This window comes from Lygodium microphyllum, chromosome 16, assembly GCF_053477565.2.
Source record: "Lygodium microphyllum isolate KBCC chromosome 16, Lygodium_microphyllum_v1.1.10, whole genome shotgun sequence".
Classification (NCBI taxonomy): Eukaryota; Viridiplantae; Streptophyta; class Polypodiopsida; order Schizaeales; family Lygodiaceae; genus Lygodium; species Lygodium microphyllum.
In genome coordinates, this window is record NC_141150.1 from 102,961,833 (window position 1) to 102,983,791 (window position 21,959).

Sequence of the window (21,959 nt, forward strand, 5' to 3'; positions counted from 1 at the left end):
ACCAAATAGTCATCAAGACCCTGAGCAAACACCCAAACATGTCATCAAAGCATCCGTCAATGAGTAGGCATACCCCCTGGACAATAGGGCAAAGTATACATAACACTGGCAAGACCTGACACCAGTAGGTGTATGCTTACAAAAGTGCAAAGCCCAAGCTCAGGTCAAAAGCAACTCCAAGATATCAGTGCTTGCATGAACCATGCAACATTTCAGTGTTAGAGATCCCAAAGTCTCAAGTATCTGCAAAATGCTCAAAATAGCATAAACCTCCTACTCAATGTCGGTCAAGCATACAAGATGCTCCCACTGGCACAAGAGGCGGATAAACGAGCTCAACAGCTCAATCAAACCAGGTCAGAGTACCAAAGAGACAGGTAACCAAGACAATGCCTCAATAGCATCCCAAGAGCATGACGACTACAAAGCAACTGTAGGTAGCATCCATGAGCAAGATATACATCCCAATAAATATCTCTAACAACCAAAGTGACATCCAATACAAAATTCCGGAATAGCAAATGAGAATCCAAGTCAAGTCTTCAAAGAGCACTGAAGCTCAACAAGTACATGGTACACTGTGCCAAGACAAATGCATCAAGCCGTAGGCGTCGGTAAGCATGTACCCAAAGAGCATGTAATTGTCAAAGCACTGACCATTGTCAAGCATAAACCAATGTCAATAAGTACGGCTGAAATAAGCTCAAGCTTCCAAAAGCATCTGGATCCAATAACAAGCTTGAAGTCGTCCGTCGATGATCAATACATCATAGCATATCCCAAGACATACATACGGAACCAATAGGCATATGTCAAAGCATGAAAGATAGCTTCAGCCCAAGAGTATTCAACATCATTTATTGTTATAAACTGAGTATTTCCAGCCCTGCAATCAGGCCAAAATCATAGCATTACATGTAGCTTCAATCCCCAAATCAATCGACATCAGTAGAAGCATCACATAAGCCATATGCATACAAATACATGCTATCTCAGACTTGAAATCTGTTGCAGAATATTCTGTCATCAGAACTTGGCAAATCTGACATCACCATTGTGTCCAGAGCGTGCAAAACCCCAACTTAGACTCTTAGCTTGCCTGAATCGGGTTCCGAATGCTCGAGATATGACAAAAAGAATGATTTTTGGGCCAGAGTTTGAACATGCGCCAAAAAAACGTGAGCTGGCTGGGGGGGGTCTGCGGTCCCACATATCAACAATAGGCTCCAAAGGGGGCACAAATGGGAGCCAAAGAAGGCCTACACCAAGCCTTAGCAAGCCTTGATAGGCTGGAAGCAAGATCCAAGTGAAGGAAGCTCCAAGAGGTGTGAGCTATGGCTGCCCACAACTTGTGAAAACCCTGTTTACCTAAACCTGTGGACTGAAGTAAAACTCTAAAATAATGAAGCAATACCTCAATGTAAATGCCCTGATGGTGCCTCAATAGGCCGGGAAGAAGCTCGGAAAACCGGGGAGTGACGGGAGCTCAAGAGAATGAGCTATGGGGCTGCCGGGAAGGAGACCCAATGCGAGTGGGGAGTCAATGGGAAGCTGAGAATGCCACGAGCCAAGCTCAAGAGTCAGAAGCCGTGCTCTAATACCAGTTGAAAAGTGAGAAGGATCGAAGCTTTACACTCGAGAGCTATGGCGGGAGAGCAAGAGCAAGAAAGAGAGAGACAAGAAATGGAAACTCCAACAGTCACAATGTATGACCGGGCCTTCCTTTATTCAAATTGTCACTAAAAGAATAATGAATAAAGTGACGGTGACAGGCGCTCGCCACCTGCAGTGTGCAATGGCAGTGACTATCAGTGTAGTAATACACGGGCGGCTAGGCGGAGGCGCCTTTGCCCCCAACAGAGTATGTATGCTATGATGAGGCTGCCATGATAGTTTGGTGGAAGCACGATTTTTCATGCTATGGTTGGATAGGGACCACATACGAGAATGTATGGCAAAAATCCCTATCATATGTAGCAACCAATGCATCATTTCAATGTATTCAGGTATGGTTGAAAATATGTAAATCCCTATGTATGGTAGCATTAGTTTGATGCTAGGAACACAAGGTAGCATGTTTGATACTGCATTTACACCCTCAAAATGCTTATGGGACTCAAGAAATGAATGCTACTTATGCAAATGCTCTATTTGGTGTTGGTTTTGACGTAAATTCATTAAATGCACCCTTTTTACAACAGCTAGTATATGACAACTTGATATCCAAAGGGGGTAGCAAAAGACTATAATGAGGGTGGAAAAGCAATGAAGTTTGAGTCCTTCAGTGGTGCACAAGATAGGCTAAAAGCTTTGACTTTTATTCAACAATTTGATGCAATGTATTCAAGGGGGGCTTCATCGAGTCCTCAAAGATTCGAAAGGTAACCACTTTCTTGAAAGGGAATGCATTACAGTGGTGGTCCACTCTTTTGATGCAAGGTAGAGCACCATTAATGTGAGTACAATTCAAGAAAATGTTTGCATCGAATTGGTTGACAGCAAGTACCTTTGAGGCGGACATCATGACAGCTTGCAATAAGTTGGATGTTGAGGAATGTAAGAATTTGGAGAAATATAATAAGAAGTTTTGGGATGCATTGCTACCTATTACTTCTTATCGCCCCGTACCCCTTCATGAGAAAGTGAAAAATATATTTATGGACTTCCCAAAAGAATCGTGGATTTTTGCATTAAATCCACCGTGTCTAGCATGTCTCAACTCATAGAGATTGCTGCTACACCCGATGCTTTGCTACATGGGTTGAAACCTACTCCTTTATCTATAGCTAATGAATATTCAAAATCTTGTTCTATAAAGTAGGGTCAAGGAGACCTTCTATGTGGAATCCATGGTGATGTAAAAAGACTTGTACTAACATTTTGTCGACCGGGATTACTCTTGTCACTTTATCATAAACATAGTGATCTAGTGAATAGCTCAAGTGCGAGGTACAAAGTGGGATTTCTCCTTGATGGAAAGAATATAAATGCAATTATGCCTTTAGGTTTGTTAAAATATTGAGGATGCATGCTAAGGTGGATCACAAATGAGCAAATAGACAATCATAATGAGGCATAAGTAATGACGAAGAAGAACAATTGATATTATCCAAGCATAATGCAAGTACAACTGAATGATAATGACTGATGAAATGAGTGTGGGGATGAGTGCCTTTTATAAGCTCACAGTAGTTAGGTGGTATTGGTAGGTGGAAAAAGGTGGAAAGTGACCATGGTATTCACCAACTGTGGTTTTAATCAACCATGCATACGTGACCTAGTCTAAGGCTTTATTTGCAATGTGTTTCTTTGCCTTGTTGTTCCTTACAAAGAGGCTATAGTGGATGTGATTGCACATTTCTCAACAAGGTTCTCCATCCATTGATTTCTCTTTAAGATTTTCTAGATGTAGTGGAAACGATTGGCATCTATGTAATAATAATGCCCATCCCAAACCCACTTTCTTTCTCGATACATTGGGGATGGATCGTACAATCGGTCCAAGATACACATTACCTCTCTCCTCCATCCATAGTTAGAGGAGTGTATCAACAATGTGCACATGGCTTGGAAGAAAATGACCCCAAGCTTCCATGCTCTACCAAAGCACACCCACATTTGTACGACAAAACTTCTTGAATCCTTAGCTTAGGTTAACATCTTTTCCATAAGTTTTTGCCACATAATCATAGCTCCATTTACGCTTTAGTACCACCATACGTAACACGCCTAATTGAGAAATTCTCAATAGCACAATTTAGTGGTCTATCAAAAAGTAGCTTTTCCTATGCAAAGCTAACCAACACTCCTTAGAGTAACATGGGTTTATTGCTTAGGCTCTCTTAAGTCCACTTTGCAATGAAACGTTTTGGTTGTAACACGTAAGGATCTATATGAATCCATGTTTCTAAAGTAAGCGAGTTAGATATTGATTTTTCTAGCATCAATCTTTGAGCATTTGCTTGCACTAGATCACTCAAATTGAAGCTAACTCATGTCACACTTGGTTCAAGGAGAGTGAGAAACAAGTGGGAGTATACGTATATCAACCCCTCTCCCAAAGGGGATAGCCTCACTCTAGTTCCCTTAAATGACATAGAGTCAAGGTTCGAGCTAATGTTCTACTTAGCCAACGTTTACTTTCCAACTAATGTATCAAGTTTGAAGAAGCTCTTGGCTCACCGAGAACACCTTGCCTCAGGATGAATCCATTGAGAATCTATCCCTCCTACTTCCCTCAATCGGTCAACTTAGTTAACTAGTTACCTATCATGATTCTATTTGAACATGAAAAATGAGCTTATCTAATTAATCTTTTAGAGCACCTGGCTCAATCATGTAATTTTGGATCACAATACACAAAAAAAAAAAAGCAATCCTTTGAAAAATATCTTTTATTTATCTTGAAGAGTCTTATATAATTCCACCTTCCACCCATATGGAAGAACATCCCGAAGTTCTTATTTCCACCAAGATTTTTGCCATTAACTAGTAACAAGTCTCTCAAAAACTCCATCCTGAATCATACAGGGGTTGGGTAGCTCCTAGAAGCCTAAGGGATAGCTTCCCTATGTAGTGATCCCTTTCCAGAGGGGCCAATCTGAGCTCTCTAAGGCAACTTTAAAAAACAACCAACCCCCTTGGTGTAGGGTTCTGTAGAGCTAGCCTTGGGGAAGGTCTAGATTGACTCTTTCTTTTTTATTGTTGTGAATAAGACTCAATTTGGATCCTAAACTGCACAATACAAACATATATTTACAAGGCATCATCCAATCTTTTGCAAGCACTATCAAACCATAAACAAGATGGCGATCAAAAGTAGGATAAGTCTTGGCTCACTTTAGGAAAGCTAAGTCAAGACTTCGGGGTCTTCCTAGAACATACTCATTTAGAGATCGATACTAAGTAATTTATCAAAGATGTATCGTGTTTCTTAAAGGATTTAAGTTTTGAATATTTTAATCACATATTCAAGAATTTTGGAATTTTAATAAAGTTTGGAAATTCTTGATGTGATTAATATTTGGACACATGGTCAAATCGTGTGCCTTTACTTGAAGGTGAAATCTTCCCTATATACAATCCCCCCAAGTCCCACTCTCAAACATGGGATTAAGATTTAGCTACTTGATCAAATTTTTACTCCTTATTTGAAAGTGGAACTTGGGAGATTCCCAAATTCTCTAATATGGTATTTTTTGAGGAAAGGATCAATAGACCCTTGTAATTGTTCCCTTGAATAAGGATCGTACCTTCTTTCTCTAGGTGGGCCTATCCTAGTTATCGAATGGTCCTTTAATGGATTATGTATAAATATTGGATTTTTCTAAATAATTTTATCTTGTTTTATAACATGCACAATTTATTTCATTAAAAGAAAAGATTTTTCTATGCACTTAACTTACTATCATTGTCACATCAAGTCTTTAATTCTAATCTTTAGTTGCTGCTACTTTCATCAATTAGACTAGAAAAAGAGAGCTTCTATTATCCTCTTTCCAAAGAAAAAAATTTATTTCAAAACTACTAATCCATCATATAGAATCCAAAAACACATGTAGAAGGCTATAGAAGCATAGAAGAGCTCAAAGAAGCTATGGAAGGTAAAAAGAAGACTAAGAAACTCATATCAACAAATCAAAACCATCAAAAGAGATCTCAAATAATATCCAAACACATATATTCAGAATCATAAGACCTCAAATAGAAGAAAAACAAGGCTCAACTATGATAAAGAAAAGTATATACAAAACCCAATAGTTATCAAACAAAACACATCATAATATTTCAAATTTAAAAAAACAACAATGAGCTTTTTAAAGATATTCAATCAAATCAAACTCATCCCAAAACTCTCAAAATCACTCATTAAAGGGTCACAACCCTCATTATCATACATTAAAAAGGCTATAGATCTCCAAAAAACCCAAAAATCAATCATTTCAAGCATACAAACACATCCCTACACTTAGCTAGGGAGTGTCCTCACACGACCTTAAAAAGGGCTAGAATAAAACCCTTCTAAATATTCATCCTTTCATCTTGAGTTTATTAGCACCAACAATAACATTAACCCAATTGAATCTTCAAGATAACCTAGTTCTAAGAAAGGAATGGAAGGAAAGCATAGTGATCCATTAACCAATCAATCATTAAGAAAATGACAAAACAAACTTTTAAATGATATGAGAGTTTTCCACTACATGTCCATCTTCAAAACATCATGTAGATCTTCTCTTCAACTTTAACTACCATAATCATTGACATCTTCAAGTGACCCTTCTTCATACAAAAATCCTCCAAACTATCCACACTTACGATCACACACACACACATATCACACATACATAAAATGCATCCATATAGGCGCATATATACTCAGATACACAAGTAGATACATAGTCTAAATGGAAAACCCCCAAAAATAAAAAAAATTATTAGATTTTCATGAGAAACTAGGATACATCAACATTCTTGCTAGGATGCAAGTGCTTCTTTTTAAACTATAATCTAAACTTTAGTCTCTCCACTACTCTATTCTCGCTCTATTCTCATCAAGAAAATAAAGGGGACAGCTTGCAATTACATACAAAACTCTTTTAACTTTTTAATATTTTAACTAAGCTTATTATTAATGCTAAAGTTTAGCTAGTTTACTCAATATTGTGTATCCTGTATACTAAGAGATAAGATTTACTTTTCTTTTGTCTATACCATAATTTTGATCATATTTTGTCCTTTTTTCCATGATTAAAAACTCTTATATTTGTCTTTAAATCTAGAGAAATACATTGTAGTGCATCTTTCATAACTAATCACTAACAAGTGTATGTCTCAACCTGCATCTATATTGCTATAATTTAACTTTTACATTTTTTATCCATTAGGTTAGCCAGCTTGAATCATCATTTTCTTAGATATTTTTCCAAGCAAACATTATGATTCAAATTAGCTTTGAATCTTTTGGGGAGTTCTATTGACAAACCATTCAACAAGCTATTAGGTGTAAGCATTCGGTACCTTCTATAGAATTAGTAACATCTTCCCCATTAATAATAACCTTCCAAGAATTCTTTGGTTCACATCCACTCTTTCAGTTTTTGTATCTCATGTATATACACTACTTCGATCTTCAAAATCATTCTCTGTGATGCCTTCCAAAGAAAAATTAGGACCAACATTCAAAATGGCTCAAGATAGATTTCAAGCATCCGCATTTGTCATGTAGGTGGAGTTGTCTTATATCTTCCTTCTTCTTTTTACATTAGCCTTGTTGGTGGTCCCTCTAATGGTTGTTGCTAGTCTAGAAGTCGATCAAAGTTTGTATGGAGGCTTAACTTACAATATTATAGTTATTCAAATTAGCATTTTCTCCATCAATGCTAGGATCGTTGAGTTGGTGGATGTAATGTATCTCTTTTTATTGATGAAATTTTGAATATGTTGAACTACTTTTTCCTATATGAAAGCATATGTGTACGTGCGCACATGCATGCATGCTTGTGTGTGTGCATGTGAAGTGAAAAACCCAAAAAAAAAAAGTCCACCAAACCTATGGCTATTCCCAATTTTATTAGATTCAAATGACCCTAAACCATTATTCAAACAAAGTAGAACATCCTATCTCACGAATGCTCTGTTTGTGACTTAGGGGTTCTTTTTGTTTTCACAAGGAGCTTGAGATGCATTTAGCTCACCCCCCCAATCTACAAGCATTCATGCATTTACCTTCAACTATTGAGAGGAGAAGAAAGAGAAGAAGACAAGAAAACAATGGAGAACAGCTTATCCAAATGGTCCCTTACTCTCAATCTCATACTCTCCCTCTCAACCACTCACTCAGTTCTCACCCTTCAAGAAGCTATTGCCCAAACTATACTCAACTATAGCTCAAGAGAGACCAATTGATAGCAATCTAACTACTTGCAAAGCCAAACAATGCTTAAAATAGCATTAAGATCCCAAAGATGAGATAAATGCATACCAACCAACCAAGATATAGTCAACTACAAGACCAAACATAAAAGCAACACCAAAATAGTTTGAGCACTTTTAGCATATACCATCTTTTTGAAATTCTTTTTTGGAATTCTTTGGCTGTTAGTCTTAAGTAAAACAACCTCTAATGCACATATCTCTTGTTTCTATAGTGTGAAACTAATTCTAGCTCAATCTACCTTAATCCAAAGGTTACAACAATTAATTTATGTAATAAAATAGACTCATTGTAGCTTCCATGGCATGAGAAAATGTGGAAAAATAATGTGAGAAACTCGAAGCACCAAAATATATCAGTATAGGTCATTTTCATCATAAACAACCTCTTCGTGCATCCGAATGAGCAACATAGTCCATAGATATTGTGATCTCAACAAACCATAAAGTCTCTCTCTCATTCCTTTTGTTTGTTTATAAATTGTGGCAGGTCCCCCTACTTAAAGGCGTTGCTCAAACTCCCTACCTAAGCCATGTTCTTTTGGCAAGTCAATCCCCCTACTTCCAAATGGCAGGTTGTCCCCTTGCTTAAGTAGACCTTGTGCTTGCATGCATAAAAGGTATGAACCAAAACCTCTTCTTGAGCATCCAAAACTAAACTATTTTTCTTCAATCCTAGCCACTCATGGCTACCTAAATACAATCAAATTAGACTATGCAGCCCCCAAATCAAGTCTCAATGGCTCCTCAAGACTAGACTTAGACGTAGAGCTTGGAACAATACCTCTAACAAGATGAAAATAGCAACAATCACCAATGTTGAAGAAGAAGCTTAAATCCTCAATCTTCACAAAAAAACTTTGCTCCTTGCACTTCTCACTCCAATCATAAGCTCCCACAAATGCCAAATGCTACTTTGATAGCAATTGAGAGGAAAGCAATGGTGGGATGCAAGTTAGAAGCTATGTAGTGCAAGAGCGTTGTGAAAGAGAATCACATAAGAGTTTTGCGGGTACTATGAATGGTACCCATATTCTTTGTTATCATCACTTATATAGTATTATGCACAATATGTACCTATACAAGGGATGCTTGCCCGACTATTGGCCATTAGTATTTACCCCAAGATGTATCATGTTTGAAAAATTTAGTCACATATCATAGGAGCGTCTTCAACACAATACTAGTCTTTATCAAAAAGCCATCAATGAAGTTAATCATAAATTTTTCTAAGGGAACAAAGGATGGCTTTTGGCCCACAAGGTAGAATGATATGGCATATCCCTCAAAGATCCCAATTGTATTTTATCTAGAATCCATTCCAATTGTTGTGATCCTCATTAAGGATTCTAGTATTGATCATACAAGGACATCCATGGCCATACCTTACCCCTATATGGTGCTAAAGAAATCTGATGTCTATGAAAATAAGCCCAAAAACTTGAGTTGATTCAATTCTTTCTAGTAGCCAACTGTATACTACATATCTTTCTTCAGTGAAATAGAGGAGTGAACCATTCTCGATTTTAGGAATATACATTAAAGTCTTGTAGCACAATGAATTTTGCTTTTTACCACATTTTTAGTATGTGAAATTGCATTTTTAAATCTAAGGTAATAAATACATGCCAAAGAGGTGATTCTATTTTCTGCAAAATCAACCAAAGACACTAGTTAGCGAGAACTAAAATGTGTCATCGGTTTGCAAGTGTCGGGGAACCACCTTGATTGTCATCCCTTTCACACCATGTGAATAATACATAATTTGAAGCCAAAGAAGACATGATTCTTGTGGTAGATGTTGCCTTGTGTCTCAAATTATGATTTGATACAATTGCAATTGCAAATAAGCCTATAATATATGAGCTAATAGAGCTTGTGATGAGAACAATAAAACGTATTACATGGGTTTTTTAAAAATCCAATTCCTATATATTTTAGACATAGCATTTGTCAAAAATATTTCAAAAAAGTGCTTTAGAAAATGACTAATTCATTAAGTCTAGATTTTTGAAAAATTGAGAGGAAAAGTATGAGTGCATGTGTATGTAGAGAGAGAAAAGGAAAGAGAGGTAGAGAGAGATAGATAGAGGGAGAGAGAGCAAGTAGTATATTTTAGATCTTAGGACTAGACCTTATACTCTGTGATGAAGCCCAAATATGTGCAAAATATAATGTAGCAAAGAGGATTCTACACCAAAAAAGGTCTCGAATCTATCTTCTCTATGTCTTTTTAGTGGCAAAAATATATTTCAATATACTCTATACAGTGTACAATGTATGAAAGCCAACAAAAGTGAATGATTTGTCATGTGAACAAAGCTTAGAGATTTCTAATGTTGTAAGGGTCAAATGTATTCAATGCTTTTAAGAGTTATGTGATGGGTTGGTTTTGGGAGTTGTAACTGTTTGCTCTCTCCTTATAATCTCCCTCACACTTAGCTTTCTCTCTCTCTCTTTGGGCATAACTCTTGCTTTTTTCTTTGTGTGGCTTCTTGCTTTTATCTATGGAAGAGGGAGATAGTGAGGATGAGGAGAATGCATATTTCTTGCATGCCTTATGTGTTGGAAAGAGAGAGGTTTGAGATTGAAGGTTCAACCTTCAACATAGATTTTGCAGGATTAATCCCTGGTTTTTGGGCTTTCTTTGGTGCTTGTGGGAGGGGCTATCACTCTGCCTTGAGTATTTTTTCAAAAAATAATAGGAACCATAATTCTAGGAGGATAATTAGATTTTCATGTAGAGAGATTATAGAAAGAGGGAGTTTAGAAACAAACTATTTACCTTAGTTGAAAACTTGAGAAGTGGAAATGTTGTTAACTAGAATTGGGAAGAGGAGACATGTTGCCATTAATTATTAGTACTAGAATGGTAGTAGTTTGGGGAGCAAAGAGGGGAGAATGTTACTTTGGTAATAAGGGTTGTGCTTTATAAAGAAGAAAGCAATAACAACAAGAGTGCCCTTCAAGTATCATGCTTTTATTACCTTGCTTTAGTGATTAAAAATCTCTTGAGATCATTGTACAAGGCATTAAGGCATTCCTATCCCATCAACTAACTCAATGGTAGTATCGTTGATGGGCTTTTAATGAGCATAGTTGCTTGTAATAACTCAAGGCAAGGTAATCTATTTTTAGGCCTCAATGTATTACCCTAATCATCTCCTTTGGTAAAAAGACATGGTAAGACATCATGATAAATGATGTTATATAGACCCACGAGGTCCTAATTTGTATATGCAATATGTTAATGACACTTTTACAAATAATCTTTCCCTTTTTTTCTTATATCTTGGTGAGTACCTTGATGTATATATACAACTTGGTAATGATGCTTTTATGACTAACCTTTCCCTTTTCTTGATGATATGCATCCATGAGCATTTGTCATGCAATGAAATGATAATAATACACCTCTATTTCGTTGAAATGAAGCTTATAATACTACTTTTGTGGTTCATCTCTTAGTAGTAGTTCGTGATATAATGCATATGTTTCATTACCATGATTATCATAAAGTGAGCAGTTGTATGTATGGCACCCATTAGTTGCACTTGTTTGGAATAAATAAACCAATGCTAATATTACATGCATCCAAATAGAAATGTCAATATTTTTTCTTCACAAACCCTTGAGCATAAACAACAATAATAATCCATGTTATGGAACAATGGGTATTTTATATTAGTTTACTCGTCTGATCACCTATGAAAAAATAAGCATCTCATCTCTATTATGTCGATTATCTAAATGAATCCAAGATTGCTCTATTTGATCTGAATAACATAAGACTATTAACATACATTGAAAAAGTACTCTTATAATGGCCCTATGTTTAAGGCTTGGATTTTCCTAATTACTCAAAAAATGGCTAAGCCTAAAAAACCCATTTCAGTGTTAAGTGAGCATCCTTCACACATATCTCTATGCTCATAGATCTTTTATCTCCTGTAATACAAGTTACCATTTCACTTATGCAAGTCTAAAAAACAAGAAAGTAAACATGGATAGCTACTCACACCTTAGAAAATATGACAAATTGGTTTTCTAGCTCAAGAAGATAAGGATCATGGAGTATATCATGCAATTTATGTCTTTTTATGATACATATCCCATCAATTCCACTAAAACTTGATGGTAGCATTAGGTGCTTTATGTAAAAAAAACATTATTATTTATGTAAAACTGGGCATTTCTATATTTGTTGTACATGGCAAGACTATTTTACATTGCCAGGATCCCTATATGGGCACCTGTCTATATGGGTCACCATATCCATTTTCTCATGAAGCTTGTATAATTTCTTACTAGTGTGGCTATCAATGCATGCTACAAGACAAACATGTCCTCTTCATCTTCTTCTCAAGTTTGGTGACTAAGATCAATGTGAGGGATGACAACCGATGTTGAACTATTGACATATATATCCCATTATGATATGTTCATTCTTACTAACCCAGTGTTATGGATGGCTTTGTAGGTACAAGGTCCAACCCTCATCAAAATTGGTTTTTGCTAACTTGTTTATGGAAGATGGGAGTTATTAGTCTTGTATCATAAATTTTTCTTTATGTAGCCTCTAACAATGTGTGACATTGCAACATCAAATAAATGTCATAATATCCATTCTTTTTCATCATATTTTGAAAGCTTGGAAATTTATGTTATGCGTTTATTCTTGCACCATAACATATGATTTTAATACTTTGTGGTTACTTTAGTCCTCTTCACATTGTAAAACTTGACATGTGCTCATTTGATAAGTCAATTTCTAAGTTTTAGAATTTTATAACACTTGGAACCCCAATGACACATGGCACCCCCCAACCAGCAACCTACATACCCACACTGACCCTACCCATTGGTTGCCTACCCATGGCACCTTGCTAGCCACATATACCATGTCAACGTCTCTCTCTCTCTCTCTCTCTCTCTCTCTCTCTCTCTCTCTCTCTCTCTCTCTCTCTCTCTCTCTCTCTCTCTCTCTCTCTCTCTCTCTCTCTCTCTCTCTCTCTCTCTCTCTCTCTCTCTCTCTCTCTCTCTCTCTCTATATATATATATATATGTGTGTGTGTGTGTGTGTGTGTGTGTGTGTGTGTGTGTGTGTGTGTGTGTGTGTGTGTGTGTGTGTGTGTGTGTGTGTGTGTGTGTGTGTGTGTGTGTGTGTGTGTGTGTGTGTGTGTGTGTGTGTGTGTGTGTGTGTGTGTGTGTGTGTGTGTGTGTGTGTGTGCGCGTGCGCGCGTGTGCGTGCGCGCGTGTGTGTGCGTGTGTGTGCATGTGCGTGTGCGTGCGTGTGCGTGTGTGCACGCGTGCGTGCGTGCGCGTGCGCGTGCGCGTGTGGGTGTGGGTGTGGGTGTGTGTACTGACACTCATGCAAAGCACTGAGAAAATCTAGCCTAGTGACCTTATTAATCCAAAGTCGTACTAAGATCAATCCAAAGTCATAGTAACAATTGACAGTGATCTCAAATATCGAAAGTGCATTCAATCATTCATTCACTTCCAGGGATGAGAAAAACGAGATAAGGGACGTCTGTATAGCCTACAAACATGAGTTATGAGTACTCATGTATGTGAGCACTTTTTAACATGGCAAGAGGATTCAAGAAGCCCCGTTATCTTGACTATGATGAATGGGAAAATACCAGTTATTAGAGCCTAGCATCACTCTCAACATTGTAAGGTGAGATGGTCGAATGTAATTGATAACAAGGACAAGAATCTAGGAAACCAAACTGCATGGATAAATCATATTATTCAAAACTAGGTGGAAATCTAGATGAGACTCAATAGTATCTTCCATGGGGTCTTAAAGACCTTGGAGAGTTGAGATCTATGATCCAAATTGCACCTGACACTTGCAAGTGATCATGATCACTACTTTTTAAGAAAATAAACTCTGCCCAATAAGTAAAACCCAATCAAAAATCTAAACCTAGCCCATCAAAAGGTGATTACCAAAAAATGGTAGCCGAAAAATGGTTTGGTACAAAGTAGTTGCTACAAAATACCTTAAAATGCATCATTTTTAACTTGTGTATAGTGTATAGAGTAATTGTGGAAAGCTTGCCTTGTATAGGAGAGGTTATGGGCACAACCCTTTAAACATTTCTCTCTTTGGAGTTTTCTCTTTGTTATTTTTCTAAGCTTTTTATTTCTCTCTATTTTGTTGATAGGAAACAAGCTATTGTATTAAAATTCTTAGAGAGTGGGGAGAAGACAAACAAAAAGTTATTTAAGGGGGAAGATTTGAAAATCAACTTGAAAAGAGGCCAAAACAGCAAAGAAAGGGCTCAAAAACATTGGCATAACATAGGGAATTGATGGTTGCAAATAAATGTTTTATTTGTGAATAGGAGGGTCACATCGCAAGGGACTGTCCCATAGGTAAGAAGCTGGAAAATCAAAAAATCAGGGAGATTCTAAAAAGGAAAAGAAGCCCATAACATCAGCGGGATTGGTGCTCGATGTTATTAATGATCAGCCCAATGATGATGCTATTGAGTTGTGCAAAGCATGGGGAAAAATTAGGGATCAACATGCATTGATTTTCTTTGATAATGGTGCATGAGCCAACTTCATCTCTGTAGACATGGAAGCCCGTCAGGCGTAAGAGAGGATGAGATGGGACCCATGGGGAAAGTTGGAATGGTATATAAAGGCCATGCAAAGCCCGTCATACCACTCATTGGAAAGCTTCACTTACATATACAGGGATGTGTAGACAATGAAGAGTTCTTCATTGCTCTGCTTCACGGTTGCGATATATTGCTTTGTATGCCATGGTGCCATTGTATGTATGCAGCAGTGATCAATTCTCATGCAAGAAAGATCACTATTCATCATAAGGGAAAGGTACTCACACTTGATGTAAAGTTGAAAGGTGAATCTATCCCTGTTGTATCCACAGTTGTCATTTTTAAAGTAAAGAAACATCTTTCAACAAACTTGGTTTATACTAAGGTTAAAGATGATAGTGAGAATATTGGGAACATATCTAAGTTAGAGAAGGATTGCATGTCATTTCTGAAAATGTATGATGATTGCTTCTCTCAGTCACTTCCAAGGCAATTACCACCTGACAAGCCAGAAGATCATGGTATATATCTTATCCTTAGAAGTAGCCCACCTAATAAGCCACCATACAGAGTCAATGCAACCCAGTAGGAGGAGATTATCAGTCATATGAATGATCTGTTAGAGGGTTGATTCAATCCAACTCATCTCCTTTTTGTTCTCTAGTACTTTTGGTGCAAAAAAAGAATGGTTCATGGTATATGTGCATTGATTATCGTGCTCTGAACAAGATCACAATAAAGAATAGCTTTTCAATTCCTTGGATCAATGATGTTATGTATAGATTGCAAGGGGCAATCATATTCAGCCATATAGATTTGAAAAGTGGGTATTATCAGATACGCATACTCATGCCGCACTTGGTTCAAAGAGAATGGGAAACGAGAGGGATGCAGTGCTCAACCTCTCTGCCCATAGGCATAGTCCCATTCTGGTCCCCTAAAATGGCATGAATCGGGGTTTTAACCTAATGATTGCTAAGCGTCGATCATCAGTGAGACCTTGTGAGAAACCTCCCAATTCTCTAGGACCACCCTACTGTAGGACAGGTCCATCGAGGGTTCCGCCCTCCCGCTTCCCTCATTTGGCATACTTTAGTTGTCTAATTAGTCCTATCACTTTTAGGTATGACATGTAAAAACAGCTTCCTTAATTAACCTTTTTAAAGGACAGGGTTCGTTCACGTAATCTTATGGCACTGACACAAAAACAAATTCAAACAAGTTCCCTAGAAGTAAACTTAATATTAGCAATTTATCAAAGATACAAATCTTGTTCAAAAGGGACAATATCCGCAATCCGTAAGGATTCACTTTATTTCCACCAAGTTTCCGCTTTGCACTAGTAACAACCAAGGGCCCCTCGAGAATCTATCCCGAGTAACACTGATCGTTTGAGTAGGACTCGGAGGCAAGGAATTCACAGCCAGAGCCCCCCCTAGCATCCAAGCATCCTCCTACGTTCAAACCAACCCGCGAAGAGACCTCTTGTGGCAGGTTCGGTCCATGTTCCTGTCACGGCTATTTAGAACCCCCTTGGCTAGGGTTGGCAGCTAGTTGGGGGTGGTTTGGCGCGCCCTCCAAAAGTTCAACCTCATTCATTATGCTCATTTATGAGTTTTGGGTTACACAATCTTTTTCTTTTTTTAAATAGAAGCAATGTTCCTAAATTTACAAGCACAAATAAAGGTGTAGGAGAGTGTGCTTGAGACATCTACTAAGGTGGGGGTCCCTAACTTGACACTTCTCATTTGACCTTCTTGCCTTGGCGGCAATTTCAATATCCTCCGAGGGTTAGGGAATACTTTCTTCCCGACCCCACTCCTGTGTGATAGGAGCGAGCAATTATGCAATTGGATCTATATCCGATAGTTCTCGGGATGGAAGCTGTCCTAGCTTGCTAGTCTTTAATCAAGGGTTCTTGTCATTGGAAGAAACAACACTCGAACCTCTTGTATTAACGACAGATTGCATCATGGTTGAAGGTGATATCTTCAAGGTTGTTTCAACTTTATCGAGGCCAGATTTGGAATAGAGACCAGTGAGTGTTTTACTTGTCTCATGGTCCACTTCTGAAGTAACAATAGATTGGCTCAGTTACCTTTAATCCTAAATAAGTCGAGTTAAGCCCCATATAGGATTTATCCCATTGAACTACCTAAGCAATTAAGGTTAATGCTTCATATGCGTGTCTTATCACTATCTTTAAGATGGCTCAGTAGCAGTACCGTTGAAATCGTCTGTAATACCGTGTAATCTAAATGCGAGTCTTTCCTAGGACAATGATGCAATATGGAGTTCTACTCTTGGGAATTTCTTTTCAATGCACTTACGCAAATTATAAACAGAGGTTTGTGTTTTTCTTTTGTACGAGGAACACGAAGTCATCAGCCTAATGCATGTGCGAGCTACATCTCTCTAAAGGATTATAAGAGCCCAAAACCCGGCCTATTGTTGCAATGACCTAAACATACTTAACCCAATTATTGTAGCATTCACGACTCTCATGGACTTGATTCCTACCTTTTCAGTTTAACCAATTCGTGATGCAAGTACGATTTCCGCTTAATAACGAATATGCATAAGCATCCTAACAACCCATTTTTCAGTGCCTTCAAGCATGCCAATGTTAGTGCATAATCTAAAGCATTATGGGCACAATCAATAAGGTCCTTGATTTTTTTAGTGTGCATGAATGCAAAACCTTTCGTACAATTTATTCATTCAAAACATGCCAAAGTGCAAATAAACACAGTTTCCAACATGATAAAATGATGCAACCTAAATGGTGGTTAGTTATCACAGACCTTTGCCGAATACTTCTCCCTTTCCAATGAAGTAGATCTATGTTCTTAAGGCCTCCCATTAGGGTAGGATTTATGGGATGCACCTGATTACCAAGTGACGCAGTTCCTTGACCTACAGCTACATCGGTTGAAGCGGGATTCGTGTTCAATTGGACTTTACTTCGCTTGGGAGGCATCGTATAATTTTGGTTTTTCCTTCGTGGCTACACGCCCAGGTTACGAGAGAGACAACTCCTCGTGGAGGGAATTCGTCCGTGAGAATCTTCTCGAAGAGGGGGGAAAGGGAAAGATGGCAAGCTCGGAAGTCTTCAAAGAGAGAGAAATTATCTCTCTCTCTCTCTCTCTCTCTCTCTCTCTCTCTCTCTCTCTCTCTCTCTCTCTCTCTCTCTCTCTCTCTCTCTCTCTCTCTCTCTCTCTCCTCTTACTCTCTTTTTTTTTCTCTTACTCTCCCTTTCCCTCTCTTTCTCTTACTCTCTCCCTCACACACTCTCTCTCTCACTTTCTTTATCTTCCTCTTACTCTCTCCCTTTCTCTCTCTCACTTTCCTTACAAGCAATGCGTAGACAAGAACCAGGACCACGGCTAGAAATGATCCCCCCCTCTCCCTTTCGTTCAACACCCATGGTCCTTATATAGAGGGGGGGAGCTTGGGAAGGTATGGAGGCCCTCCCCCCCCCCTCAATCGGCACGTGGCAGCCCCCCCTACCTTCTCCATGGCACGTGGCACCCTCCCGCCTCCTCTCGAGCACACGGCACCCTCTGCCTCTTCTCCGCCATCATGCAGCACCCTCCCCCATTGACATCACGATAGCCCCCCCTCAACCATCCGCCAGTTGGCGGCATGATTAGGGGGGGGAGTAAATAATTTTATTAGGGAGGAAAGTGCTATGTTTGGCAAGACACAGTGGGAGGAGTATTCCCTTCGTTGAGTTTGCTTACAACAACACAGTGCATAGTTTTGCACAGGCAAAGGTGCATTTGAGGTGGTTGAGGATGGCAAGAAGGTACCACCTATTTTATAAACTAAGGATAAGATCTTTGGGGTTGCTCATTATGTGGAAAACTTGGGTGCATCTTATGCAAAGATAAAATATGCACTTCAGAAATCGCAAGAAAAGCAAAAAGAGGATAGCTAATCACCACAGACGTGCTTTGCAATTTGCAGAGGGCAATTATGTATTGTTTCCTTTTGAAAAGGCAAGGGTGAAAAAGATGAAAGAAAGAGAAAGATTGTATCCAAAGTTGAGTATGAGATATTATGGGCCCTTCTAAGTGTTGGACAAGATCAGCAATGTAGCATATCGGCTGAAATTACCTCCACATTGGCGGATACACAATGCCTTCCATGTCAATTTGTTAAGGCCTTTTCATAGTGATGTGCCAGAGGATGTTTGCTAAAATTCAACCTGAGGTTGAGGAGCTTGATGATATTTTGGTATCCAAGCAAATTTTTGCACATAAGGAAAGAAAGGTCAAAGGTAAAGTTTCCAGGAGATATTGGTGAAATTTTAGAATTATTCACTAATGGATGTTAAATGGATGGAAGAGAATGACTTGACAGACCATCCTCAATTGTTGCAGATTTACCTAGATGTCTTTCAGTTAAAGCCGACTTTAGTTCGGGCTCCATCAAGTTCAACAAAGCAAGGCTCCAGAGTATTGCTTGATCCTCAAGGGGGAGGTAGCACTTCCACTCCTTCAATTATGGACAGCTCTTATATGTAAAGGATCTCGGATGTATTCAACATGCACCCAAGGTACTGTCGTGATAGTATGTTTGCCATGAGATCACTACTTAATGTGCTAGTCACTATGAGATGTATGTAAATGAGTATGAGTTTCACCTAGGCATTGGAACTATACTTTGCCTTAGCTTATAATCAATTTGATATGAATTTTGCCTCAATTTTGAGACGAAATTTTTTATTTGTTTCACCTCAATCTTTTGTCAACTTGAGAATTAATTATGGTCACTTTTGAGATCAATTTTGCATCATTTTTTATATTGATTACTAGTCAATTTTTTCAATGAGCCTGTGATCAATTTAAGGTCACATTTGCAGCTATTTGTGACCAGTTTTCATATCAACAAATTGATCAATATATTATCAAAGTATGCTAAGTTTTCAATTGTTTACATTTGAATCCATGGACAACAGCATTTGTTATGACGTCATTGATGTTTTAGCCATGGTTTATAATTGATTATGCTATACTATGGTTTGGTTTTTTGTCAAATGAGTTGAGCTCATGAAAAATAGACATATCACATGATAATCTAACAAAGTTTTTGAGATTCTTTGTGAGTCGCATGTTATGTGATGATTGGCTAGTAATTTTCAACATGTGTTGGGCATATAAAATAGTTAAGTAGCAGTGCGCCGTGTTGTGTTAACTATGATACCTTGTGAAAATTCTAGTCCACTATTTTACTTTTGATGCATCTGACAATGCAATCAAGGACGATTGCAATGATTTTAAAGGAAAGGGTTGTTATGAGGACATATATTTTTGAAACCTTGCTTAATATGTGGATTAATTTTTAATCAGATAGTTAAGTAAAAGCTACACACATGAGATATAACTAGGGTTAAATTTAATTTACGAGTCTAAAACTCGAGAAAATCATAGAATAAGTTATACCACACAAGTACTTTGTAGTATCTGGTATCAACTATTGGCCTAGGTCTTTCATTTGGCCATAAGCATCAGTTGGTGATACTAGGTAAGTAATGTTTAATGGTATCTTGGTCAAAGATAGCGTAGAGATACTCGAGAATAAAAGTTGCCTAGCTAATTTAATTATTCGCTTGTTTTTTTAAATTGAAATAATTATTAGATTACCTTTAAATCTTTAAAGATAAATCATTAATCTTTAATTATGAATAATGCTAAAAAATCATTTAAAAAGATTATCACTTATCAAAAATATGCATACAAGACTAAAAATGACCTTTAAAAATTGAACAGAGACATTTTCAGTGCATTCAACCTACAAAAAAAAAGAAGATATTGCTAGTATAATTTACATCCATTGGAGGATATTTGAAGATAGCTAGGGACATGAAAATACTAATCAACAAGTGACATCTACAGATTGTTGAGACAAGGCAACAACAATAAATAACTTATTTGCTTCAGTTCTTTTTAAAGGTCTAAATTTTCTCTCTTCCAACACTCTCTCTCATCCCCCAACCTTTCTACAACCTTGCTCCAAAAATTACAACATTGAGATCACCAAAAGCTGGAAAAAAATTTATTCCTCTACTATAAACTCTAAAATGCAACAGAAATTAAAATTTGACAATAACTTCAAGATATATATCAAAAATTAAAAGCTCCAAGACTTCAATTCAATAAGATTGAAGTTATTTTCAATTCAAGTGAAGGAATCAACAAATCAATGAATTTGAAACATTCTTTATCTTCATCAAAGCAAATGAATGTCAATTAATTGTTCAAATCAAATTGGAGACTTGGTGGTCATTTTAGATAGCAATGAAAGTTGAAATATCAAAAAAAATTAAAATTTTCTCATTATACATCAACTTCTTCAATTAAGTTTTTAAAATTACCAAAAGGAACACCAATTTTGAAACCAATAGACCGTCCATTATTCGAGATTGTAAGTTAATTTACATTTCTCAATTTTATATTAAATATTACTACTATAGCTAGCTTGTAATCAAAAAATTACCACCCATCCACGAAAGGAAGAATGGTTGCATGTTATATAACATATATTGCATTATTGAGCATATATATGTATATATGCATGCATATACAGTTGCATACTTTACATTTACATAGTTGTATACTTTACATTTACATATGAACTTATACATGTAACTTCATATCAATTTGAACAATCAAAGCTATGCAATACTAAAACCACTACATTGAAAAGATATAATCCTTGGCCTTATTTCTTCTACTACTGGATCTCGCTACCCTAGCCCAACTTGATATAACATCAAACCTATATGCATCACTTTTCATAAGCATATGATGCACATAAGTTAAATCATTTTATAAATTTGTTCTAGTGTTGAAGTATGATTGAGACTAATCGATCATAGGTACTTAACCCTTAAAAAGTTTCATCCAATAATGCTTGTTTAGCTAATATGCAATTTTCTATTGCACATCTTGCAACGAAGAAAGCAAACAACCTTGCCATTTTGGATGTGCGGTGTATCATTTATACAATTCGTAAGTACCACAAAAACTTGCAATAAACACATTCTACATCCCTCAAAGTTTCTAAGACAGGACAATGTTTTTGTTGATTGTAACCTCTCTTTAAGAACTAGTGGAGAAATCTCAATACAATGCAAGTGCCAAAAGTTCATGTTTTGTTGGTTCAATGCTTTGTTATCACTGTTATATGCAATATTTGGTTTTGATGTGTTGTTCTCCATTGTAGGTGTGATTGTGAAGGGTGATTATGTTATTGTAGCCAAATTTCATTGTTTGCCATATGTTCTTGTAGTTTCCAATGCGATTCCACTTCCCTTTCTTTAAAGTCTAAAATACACATACTGGATTGTAATTTGGTTACCAAGACATTTTTGACTACGAGCTACCACATTAGGGAAAACATAAAACCCTAGTACATACTCATCATGTTTGTTACACAATC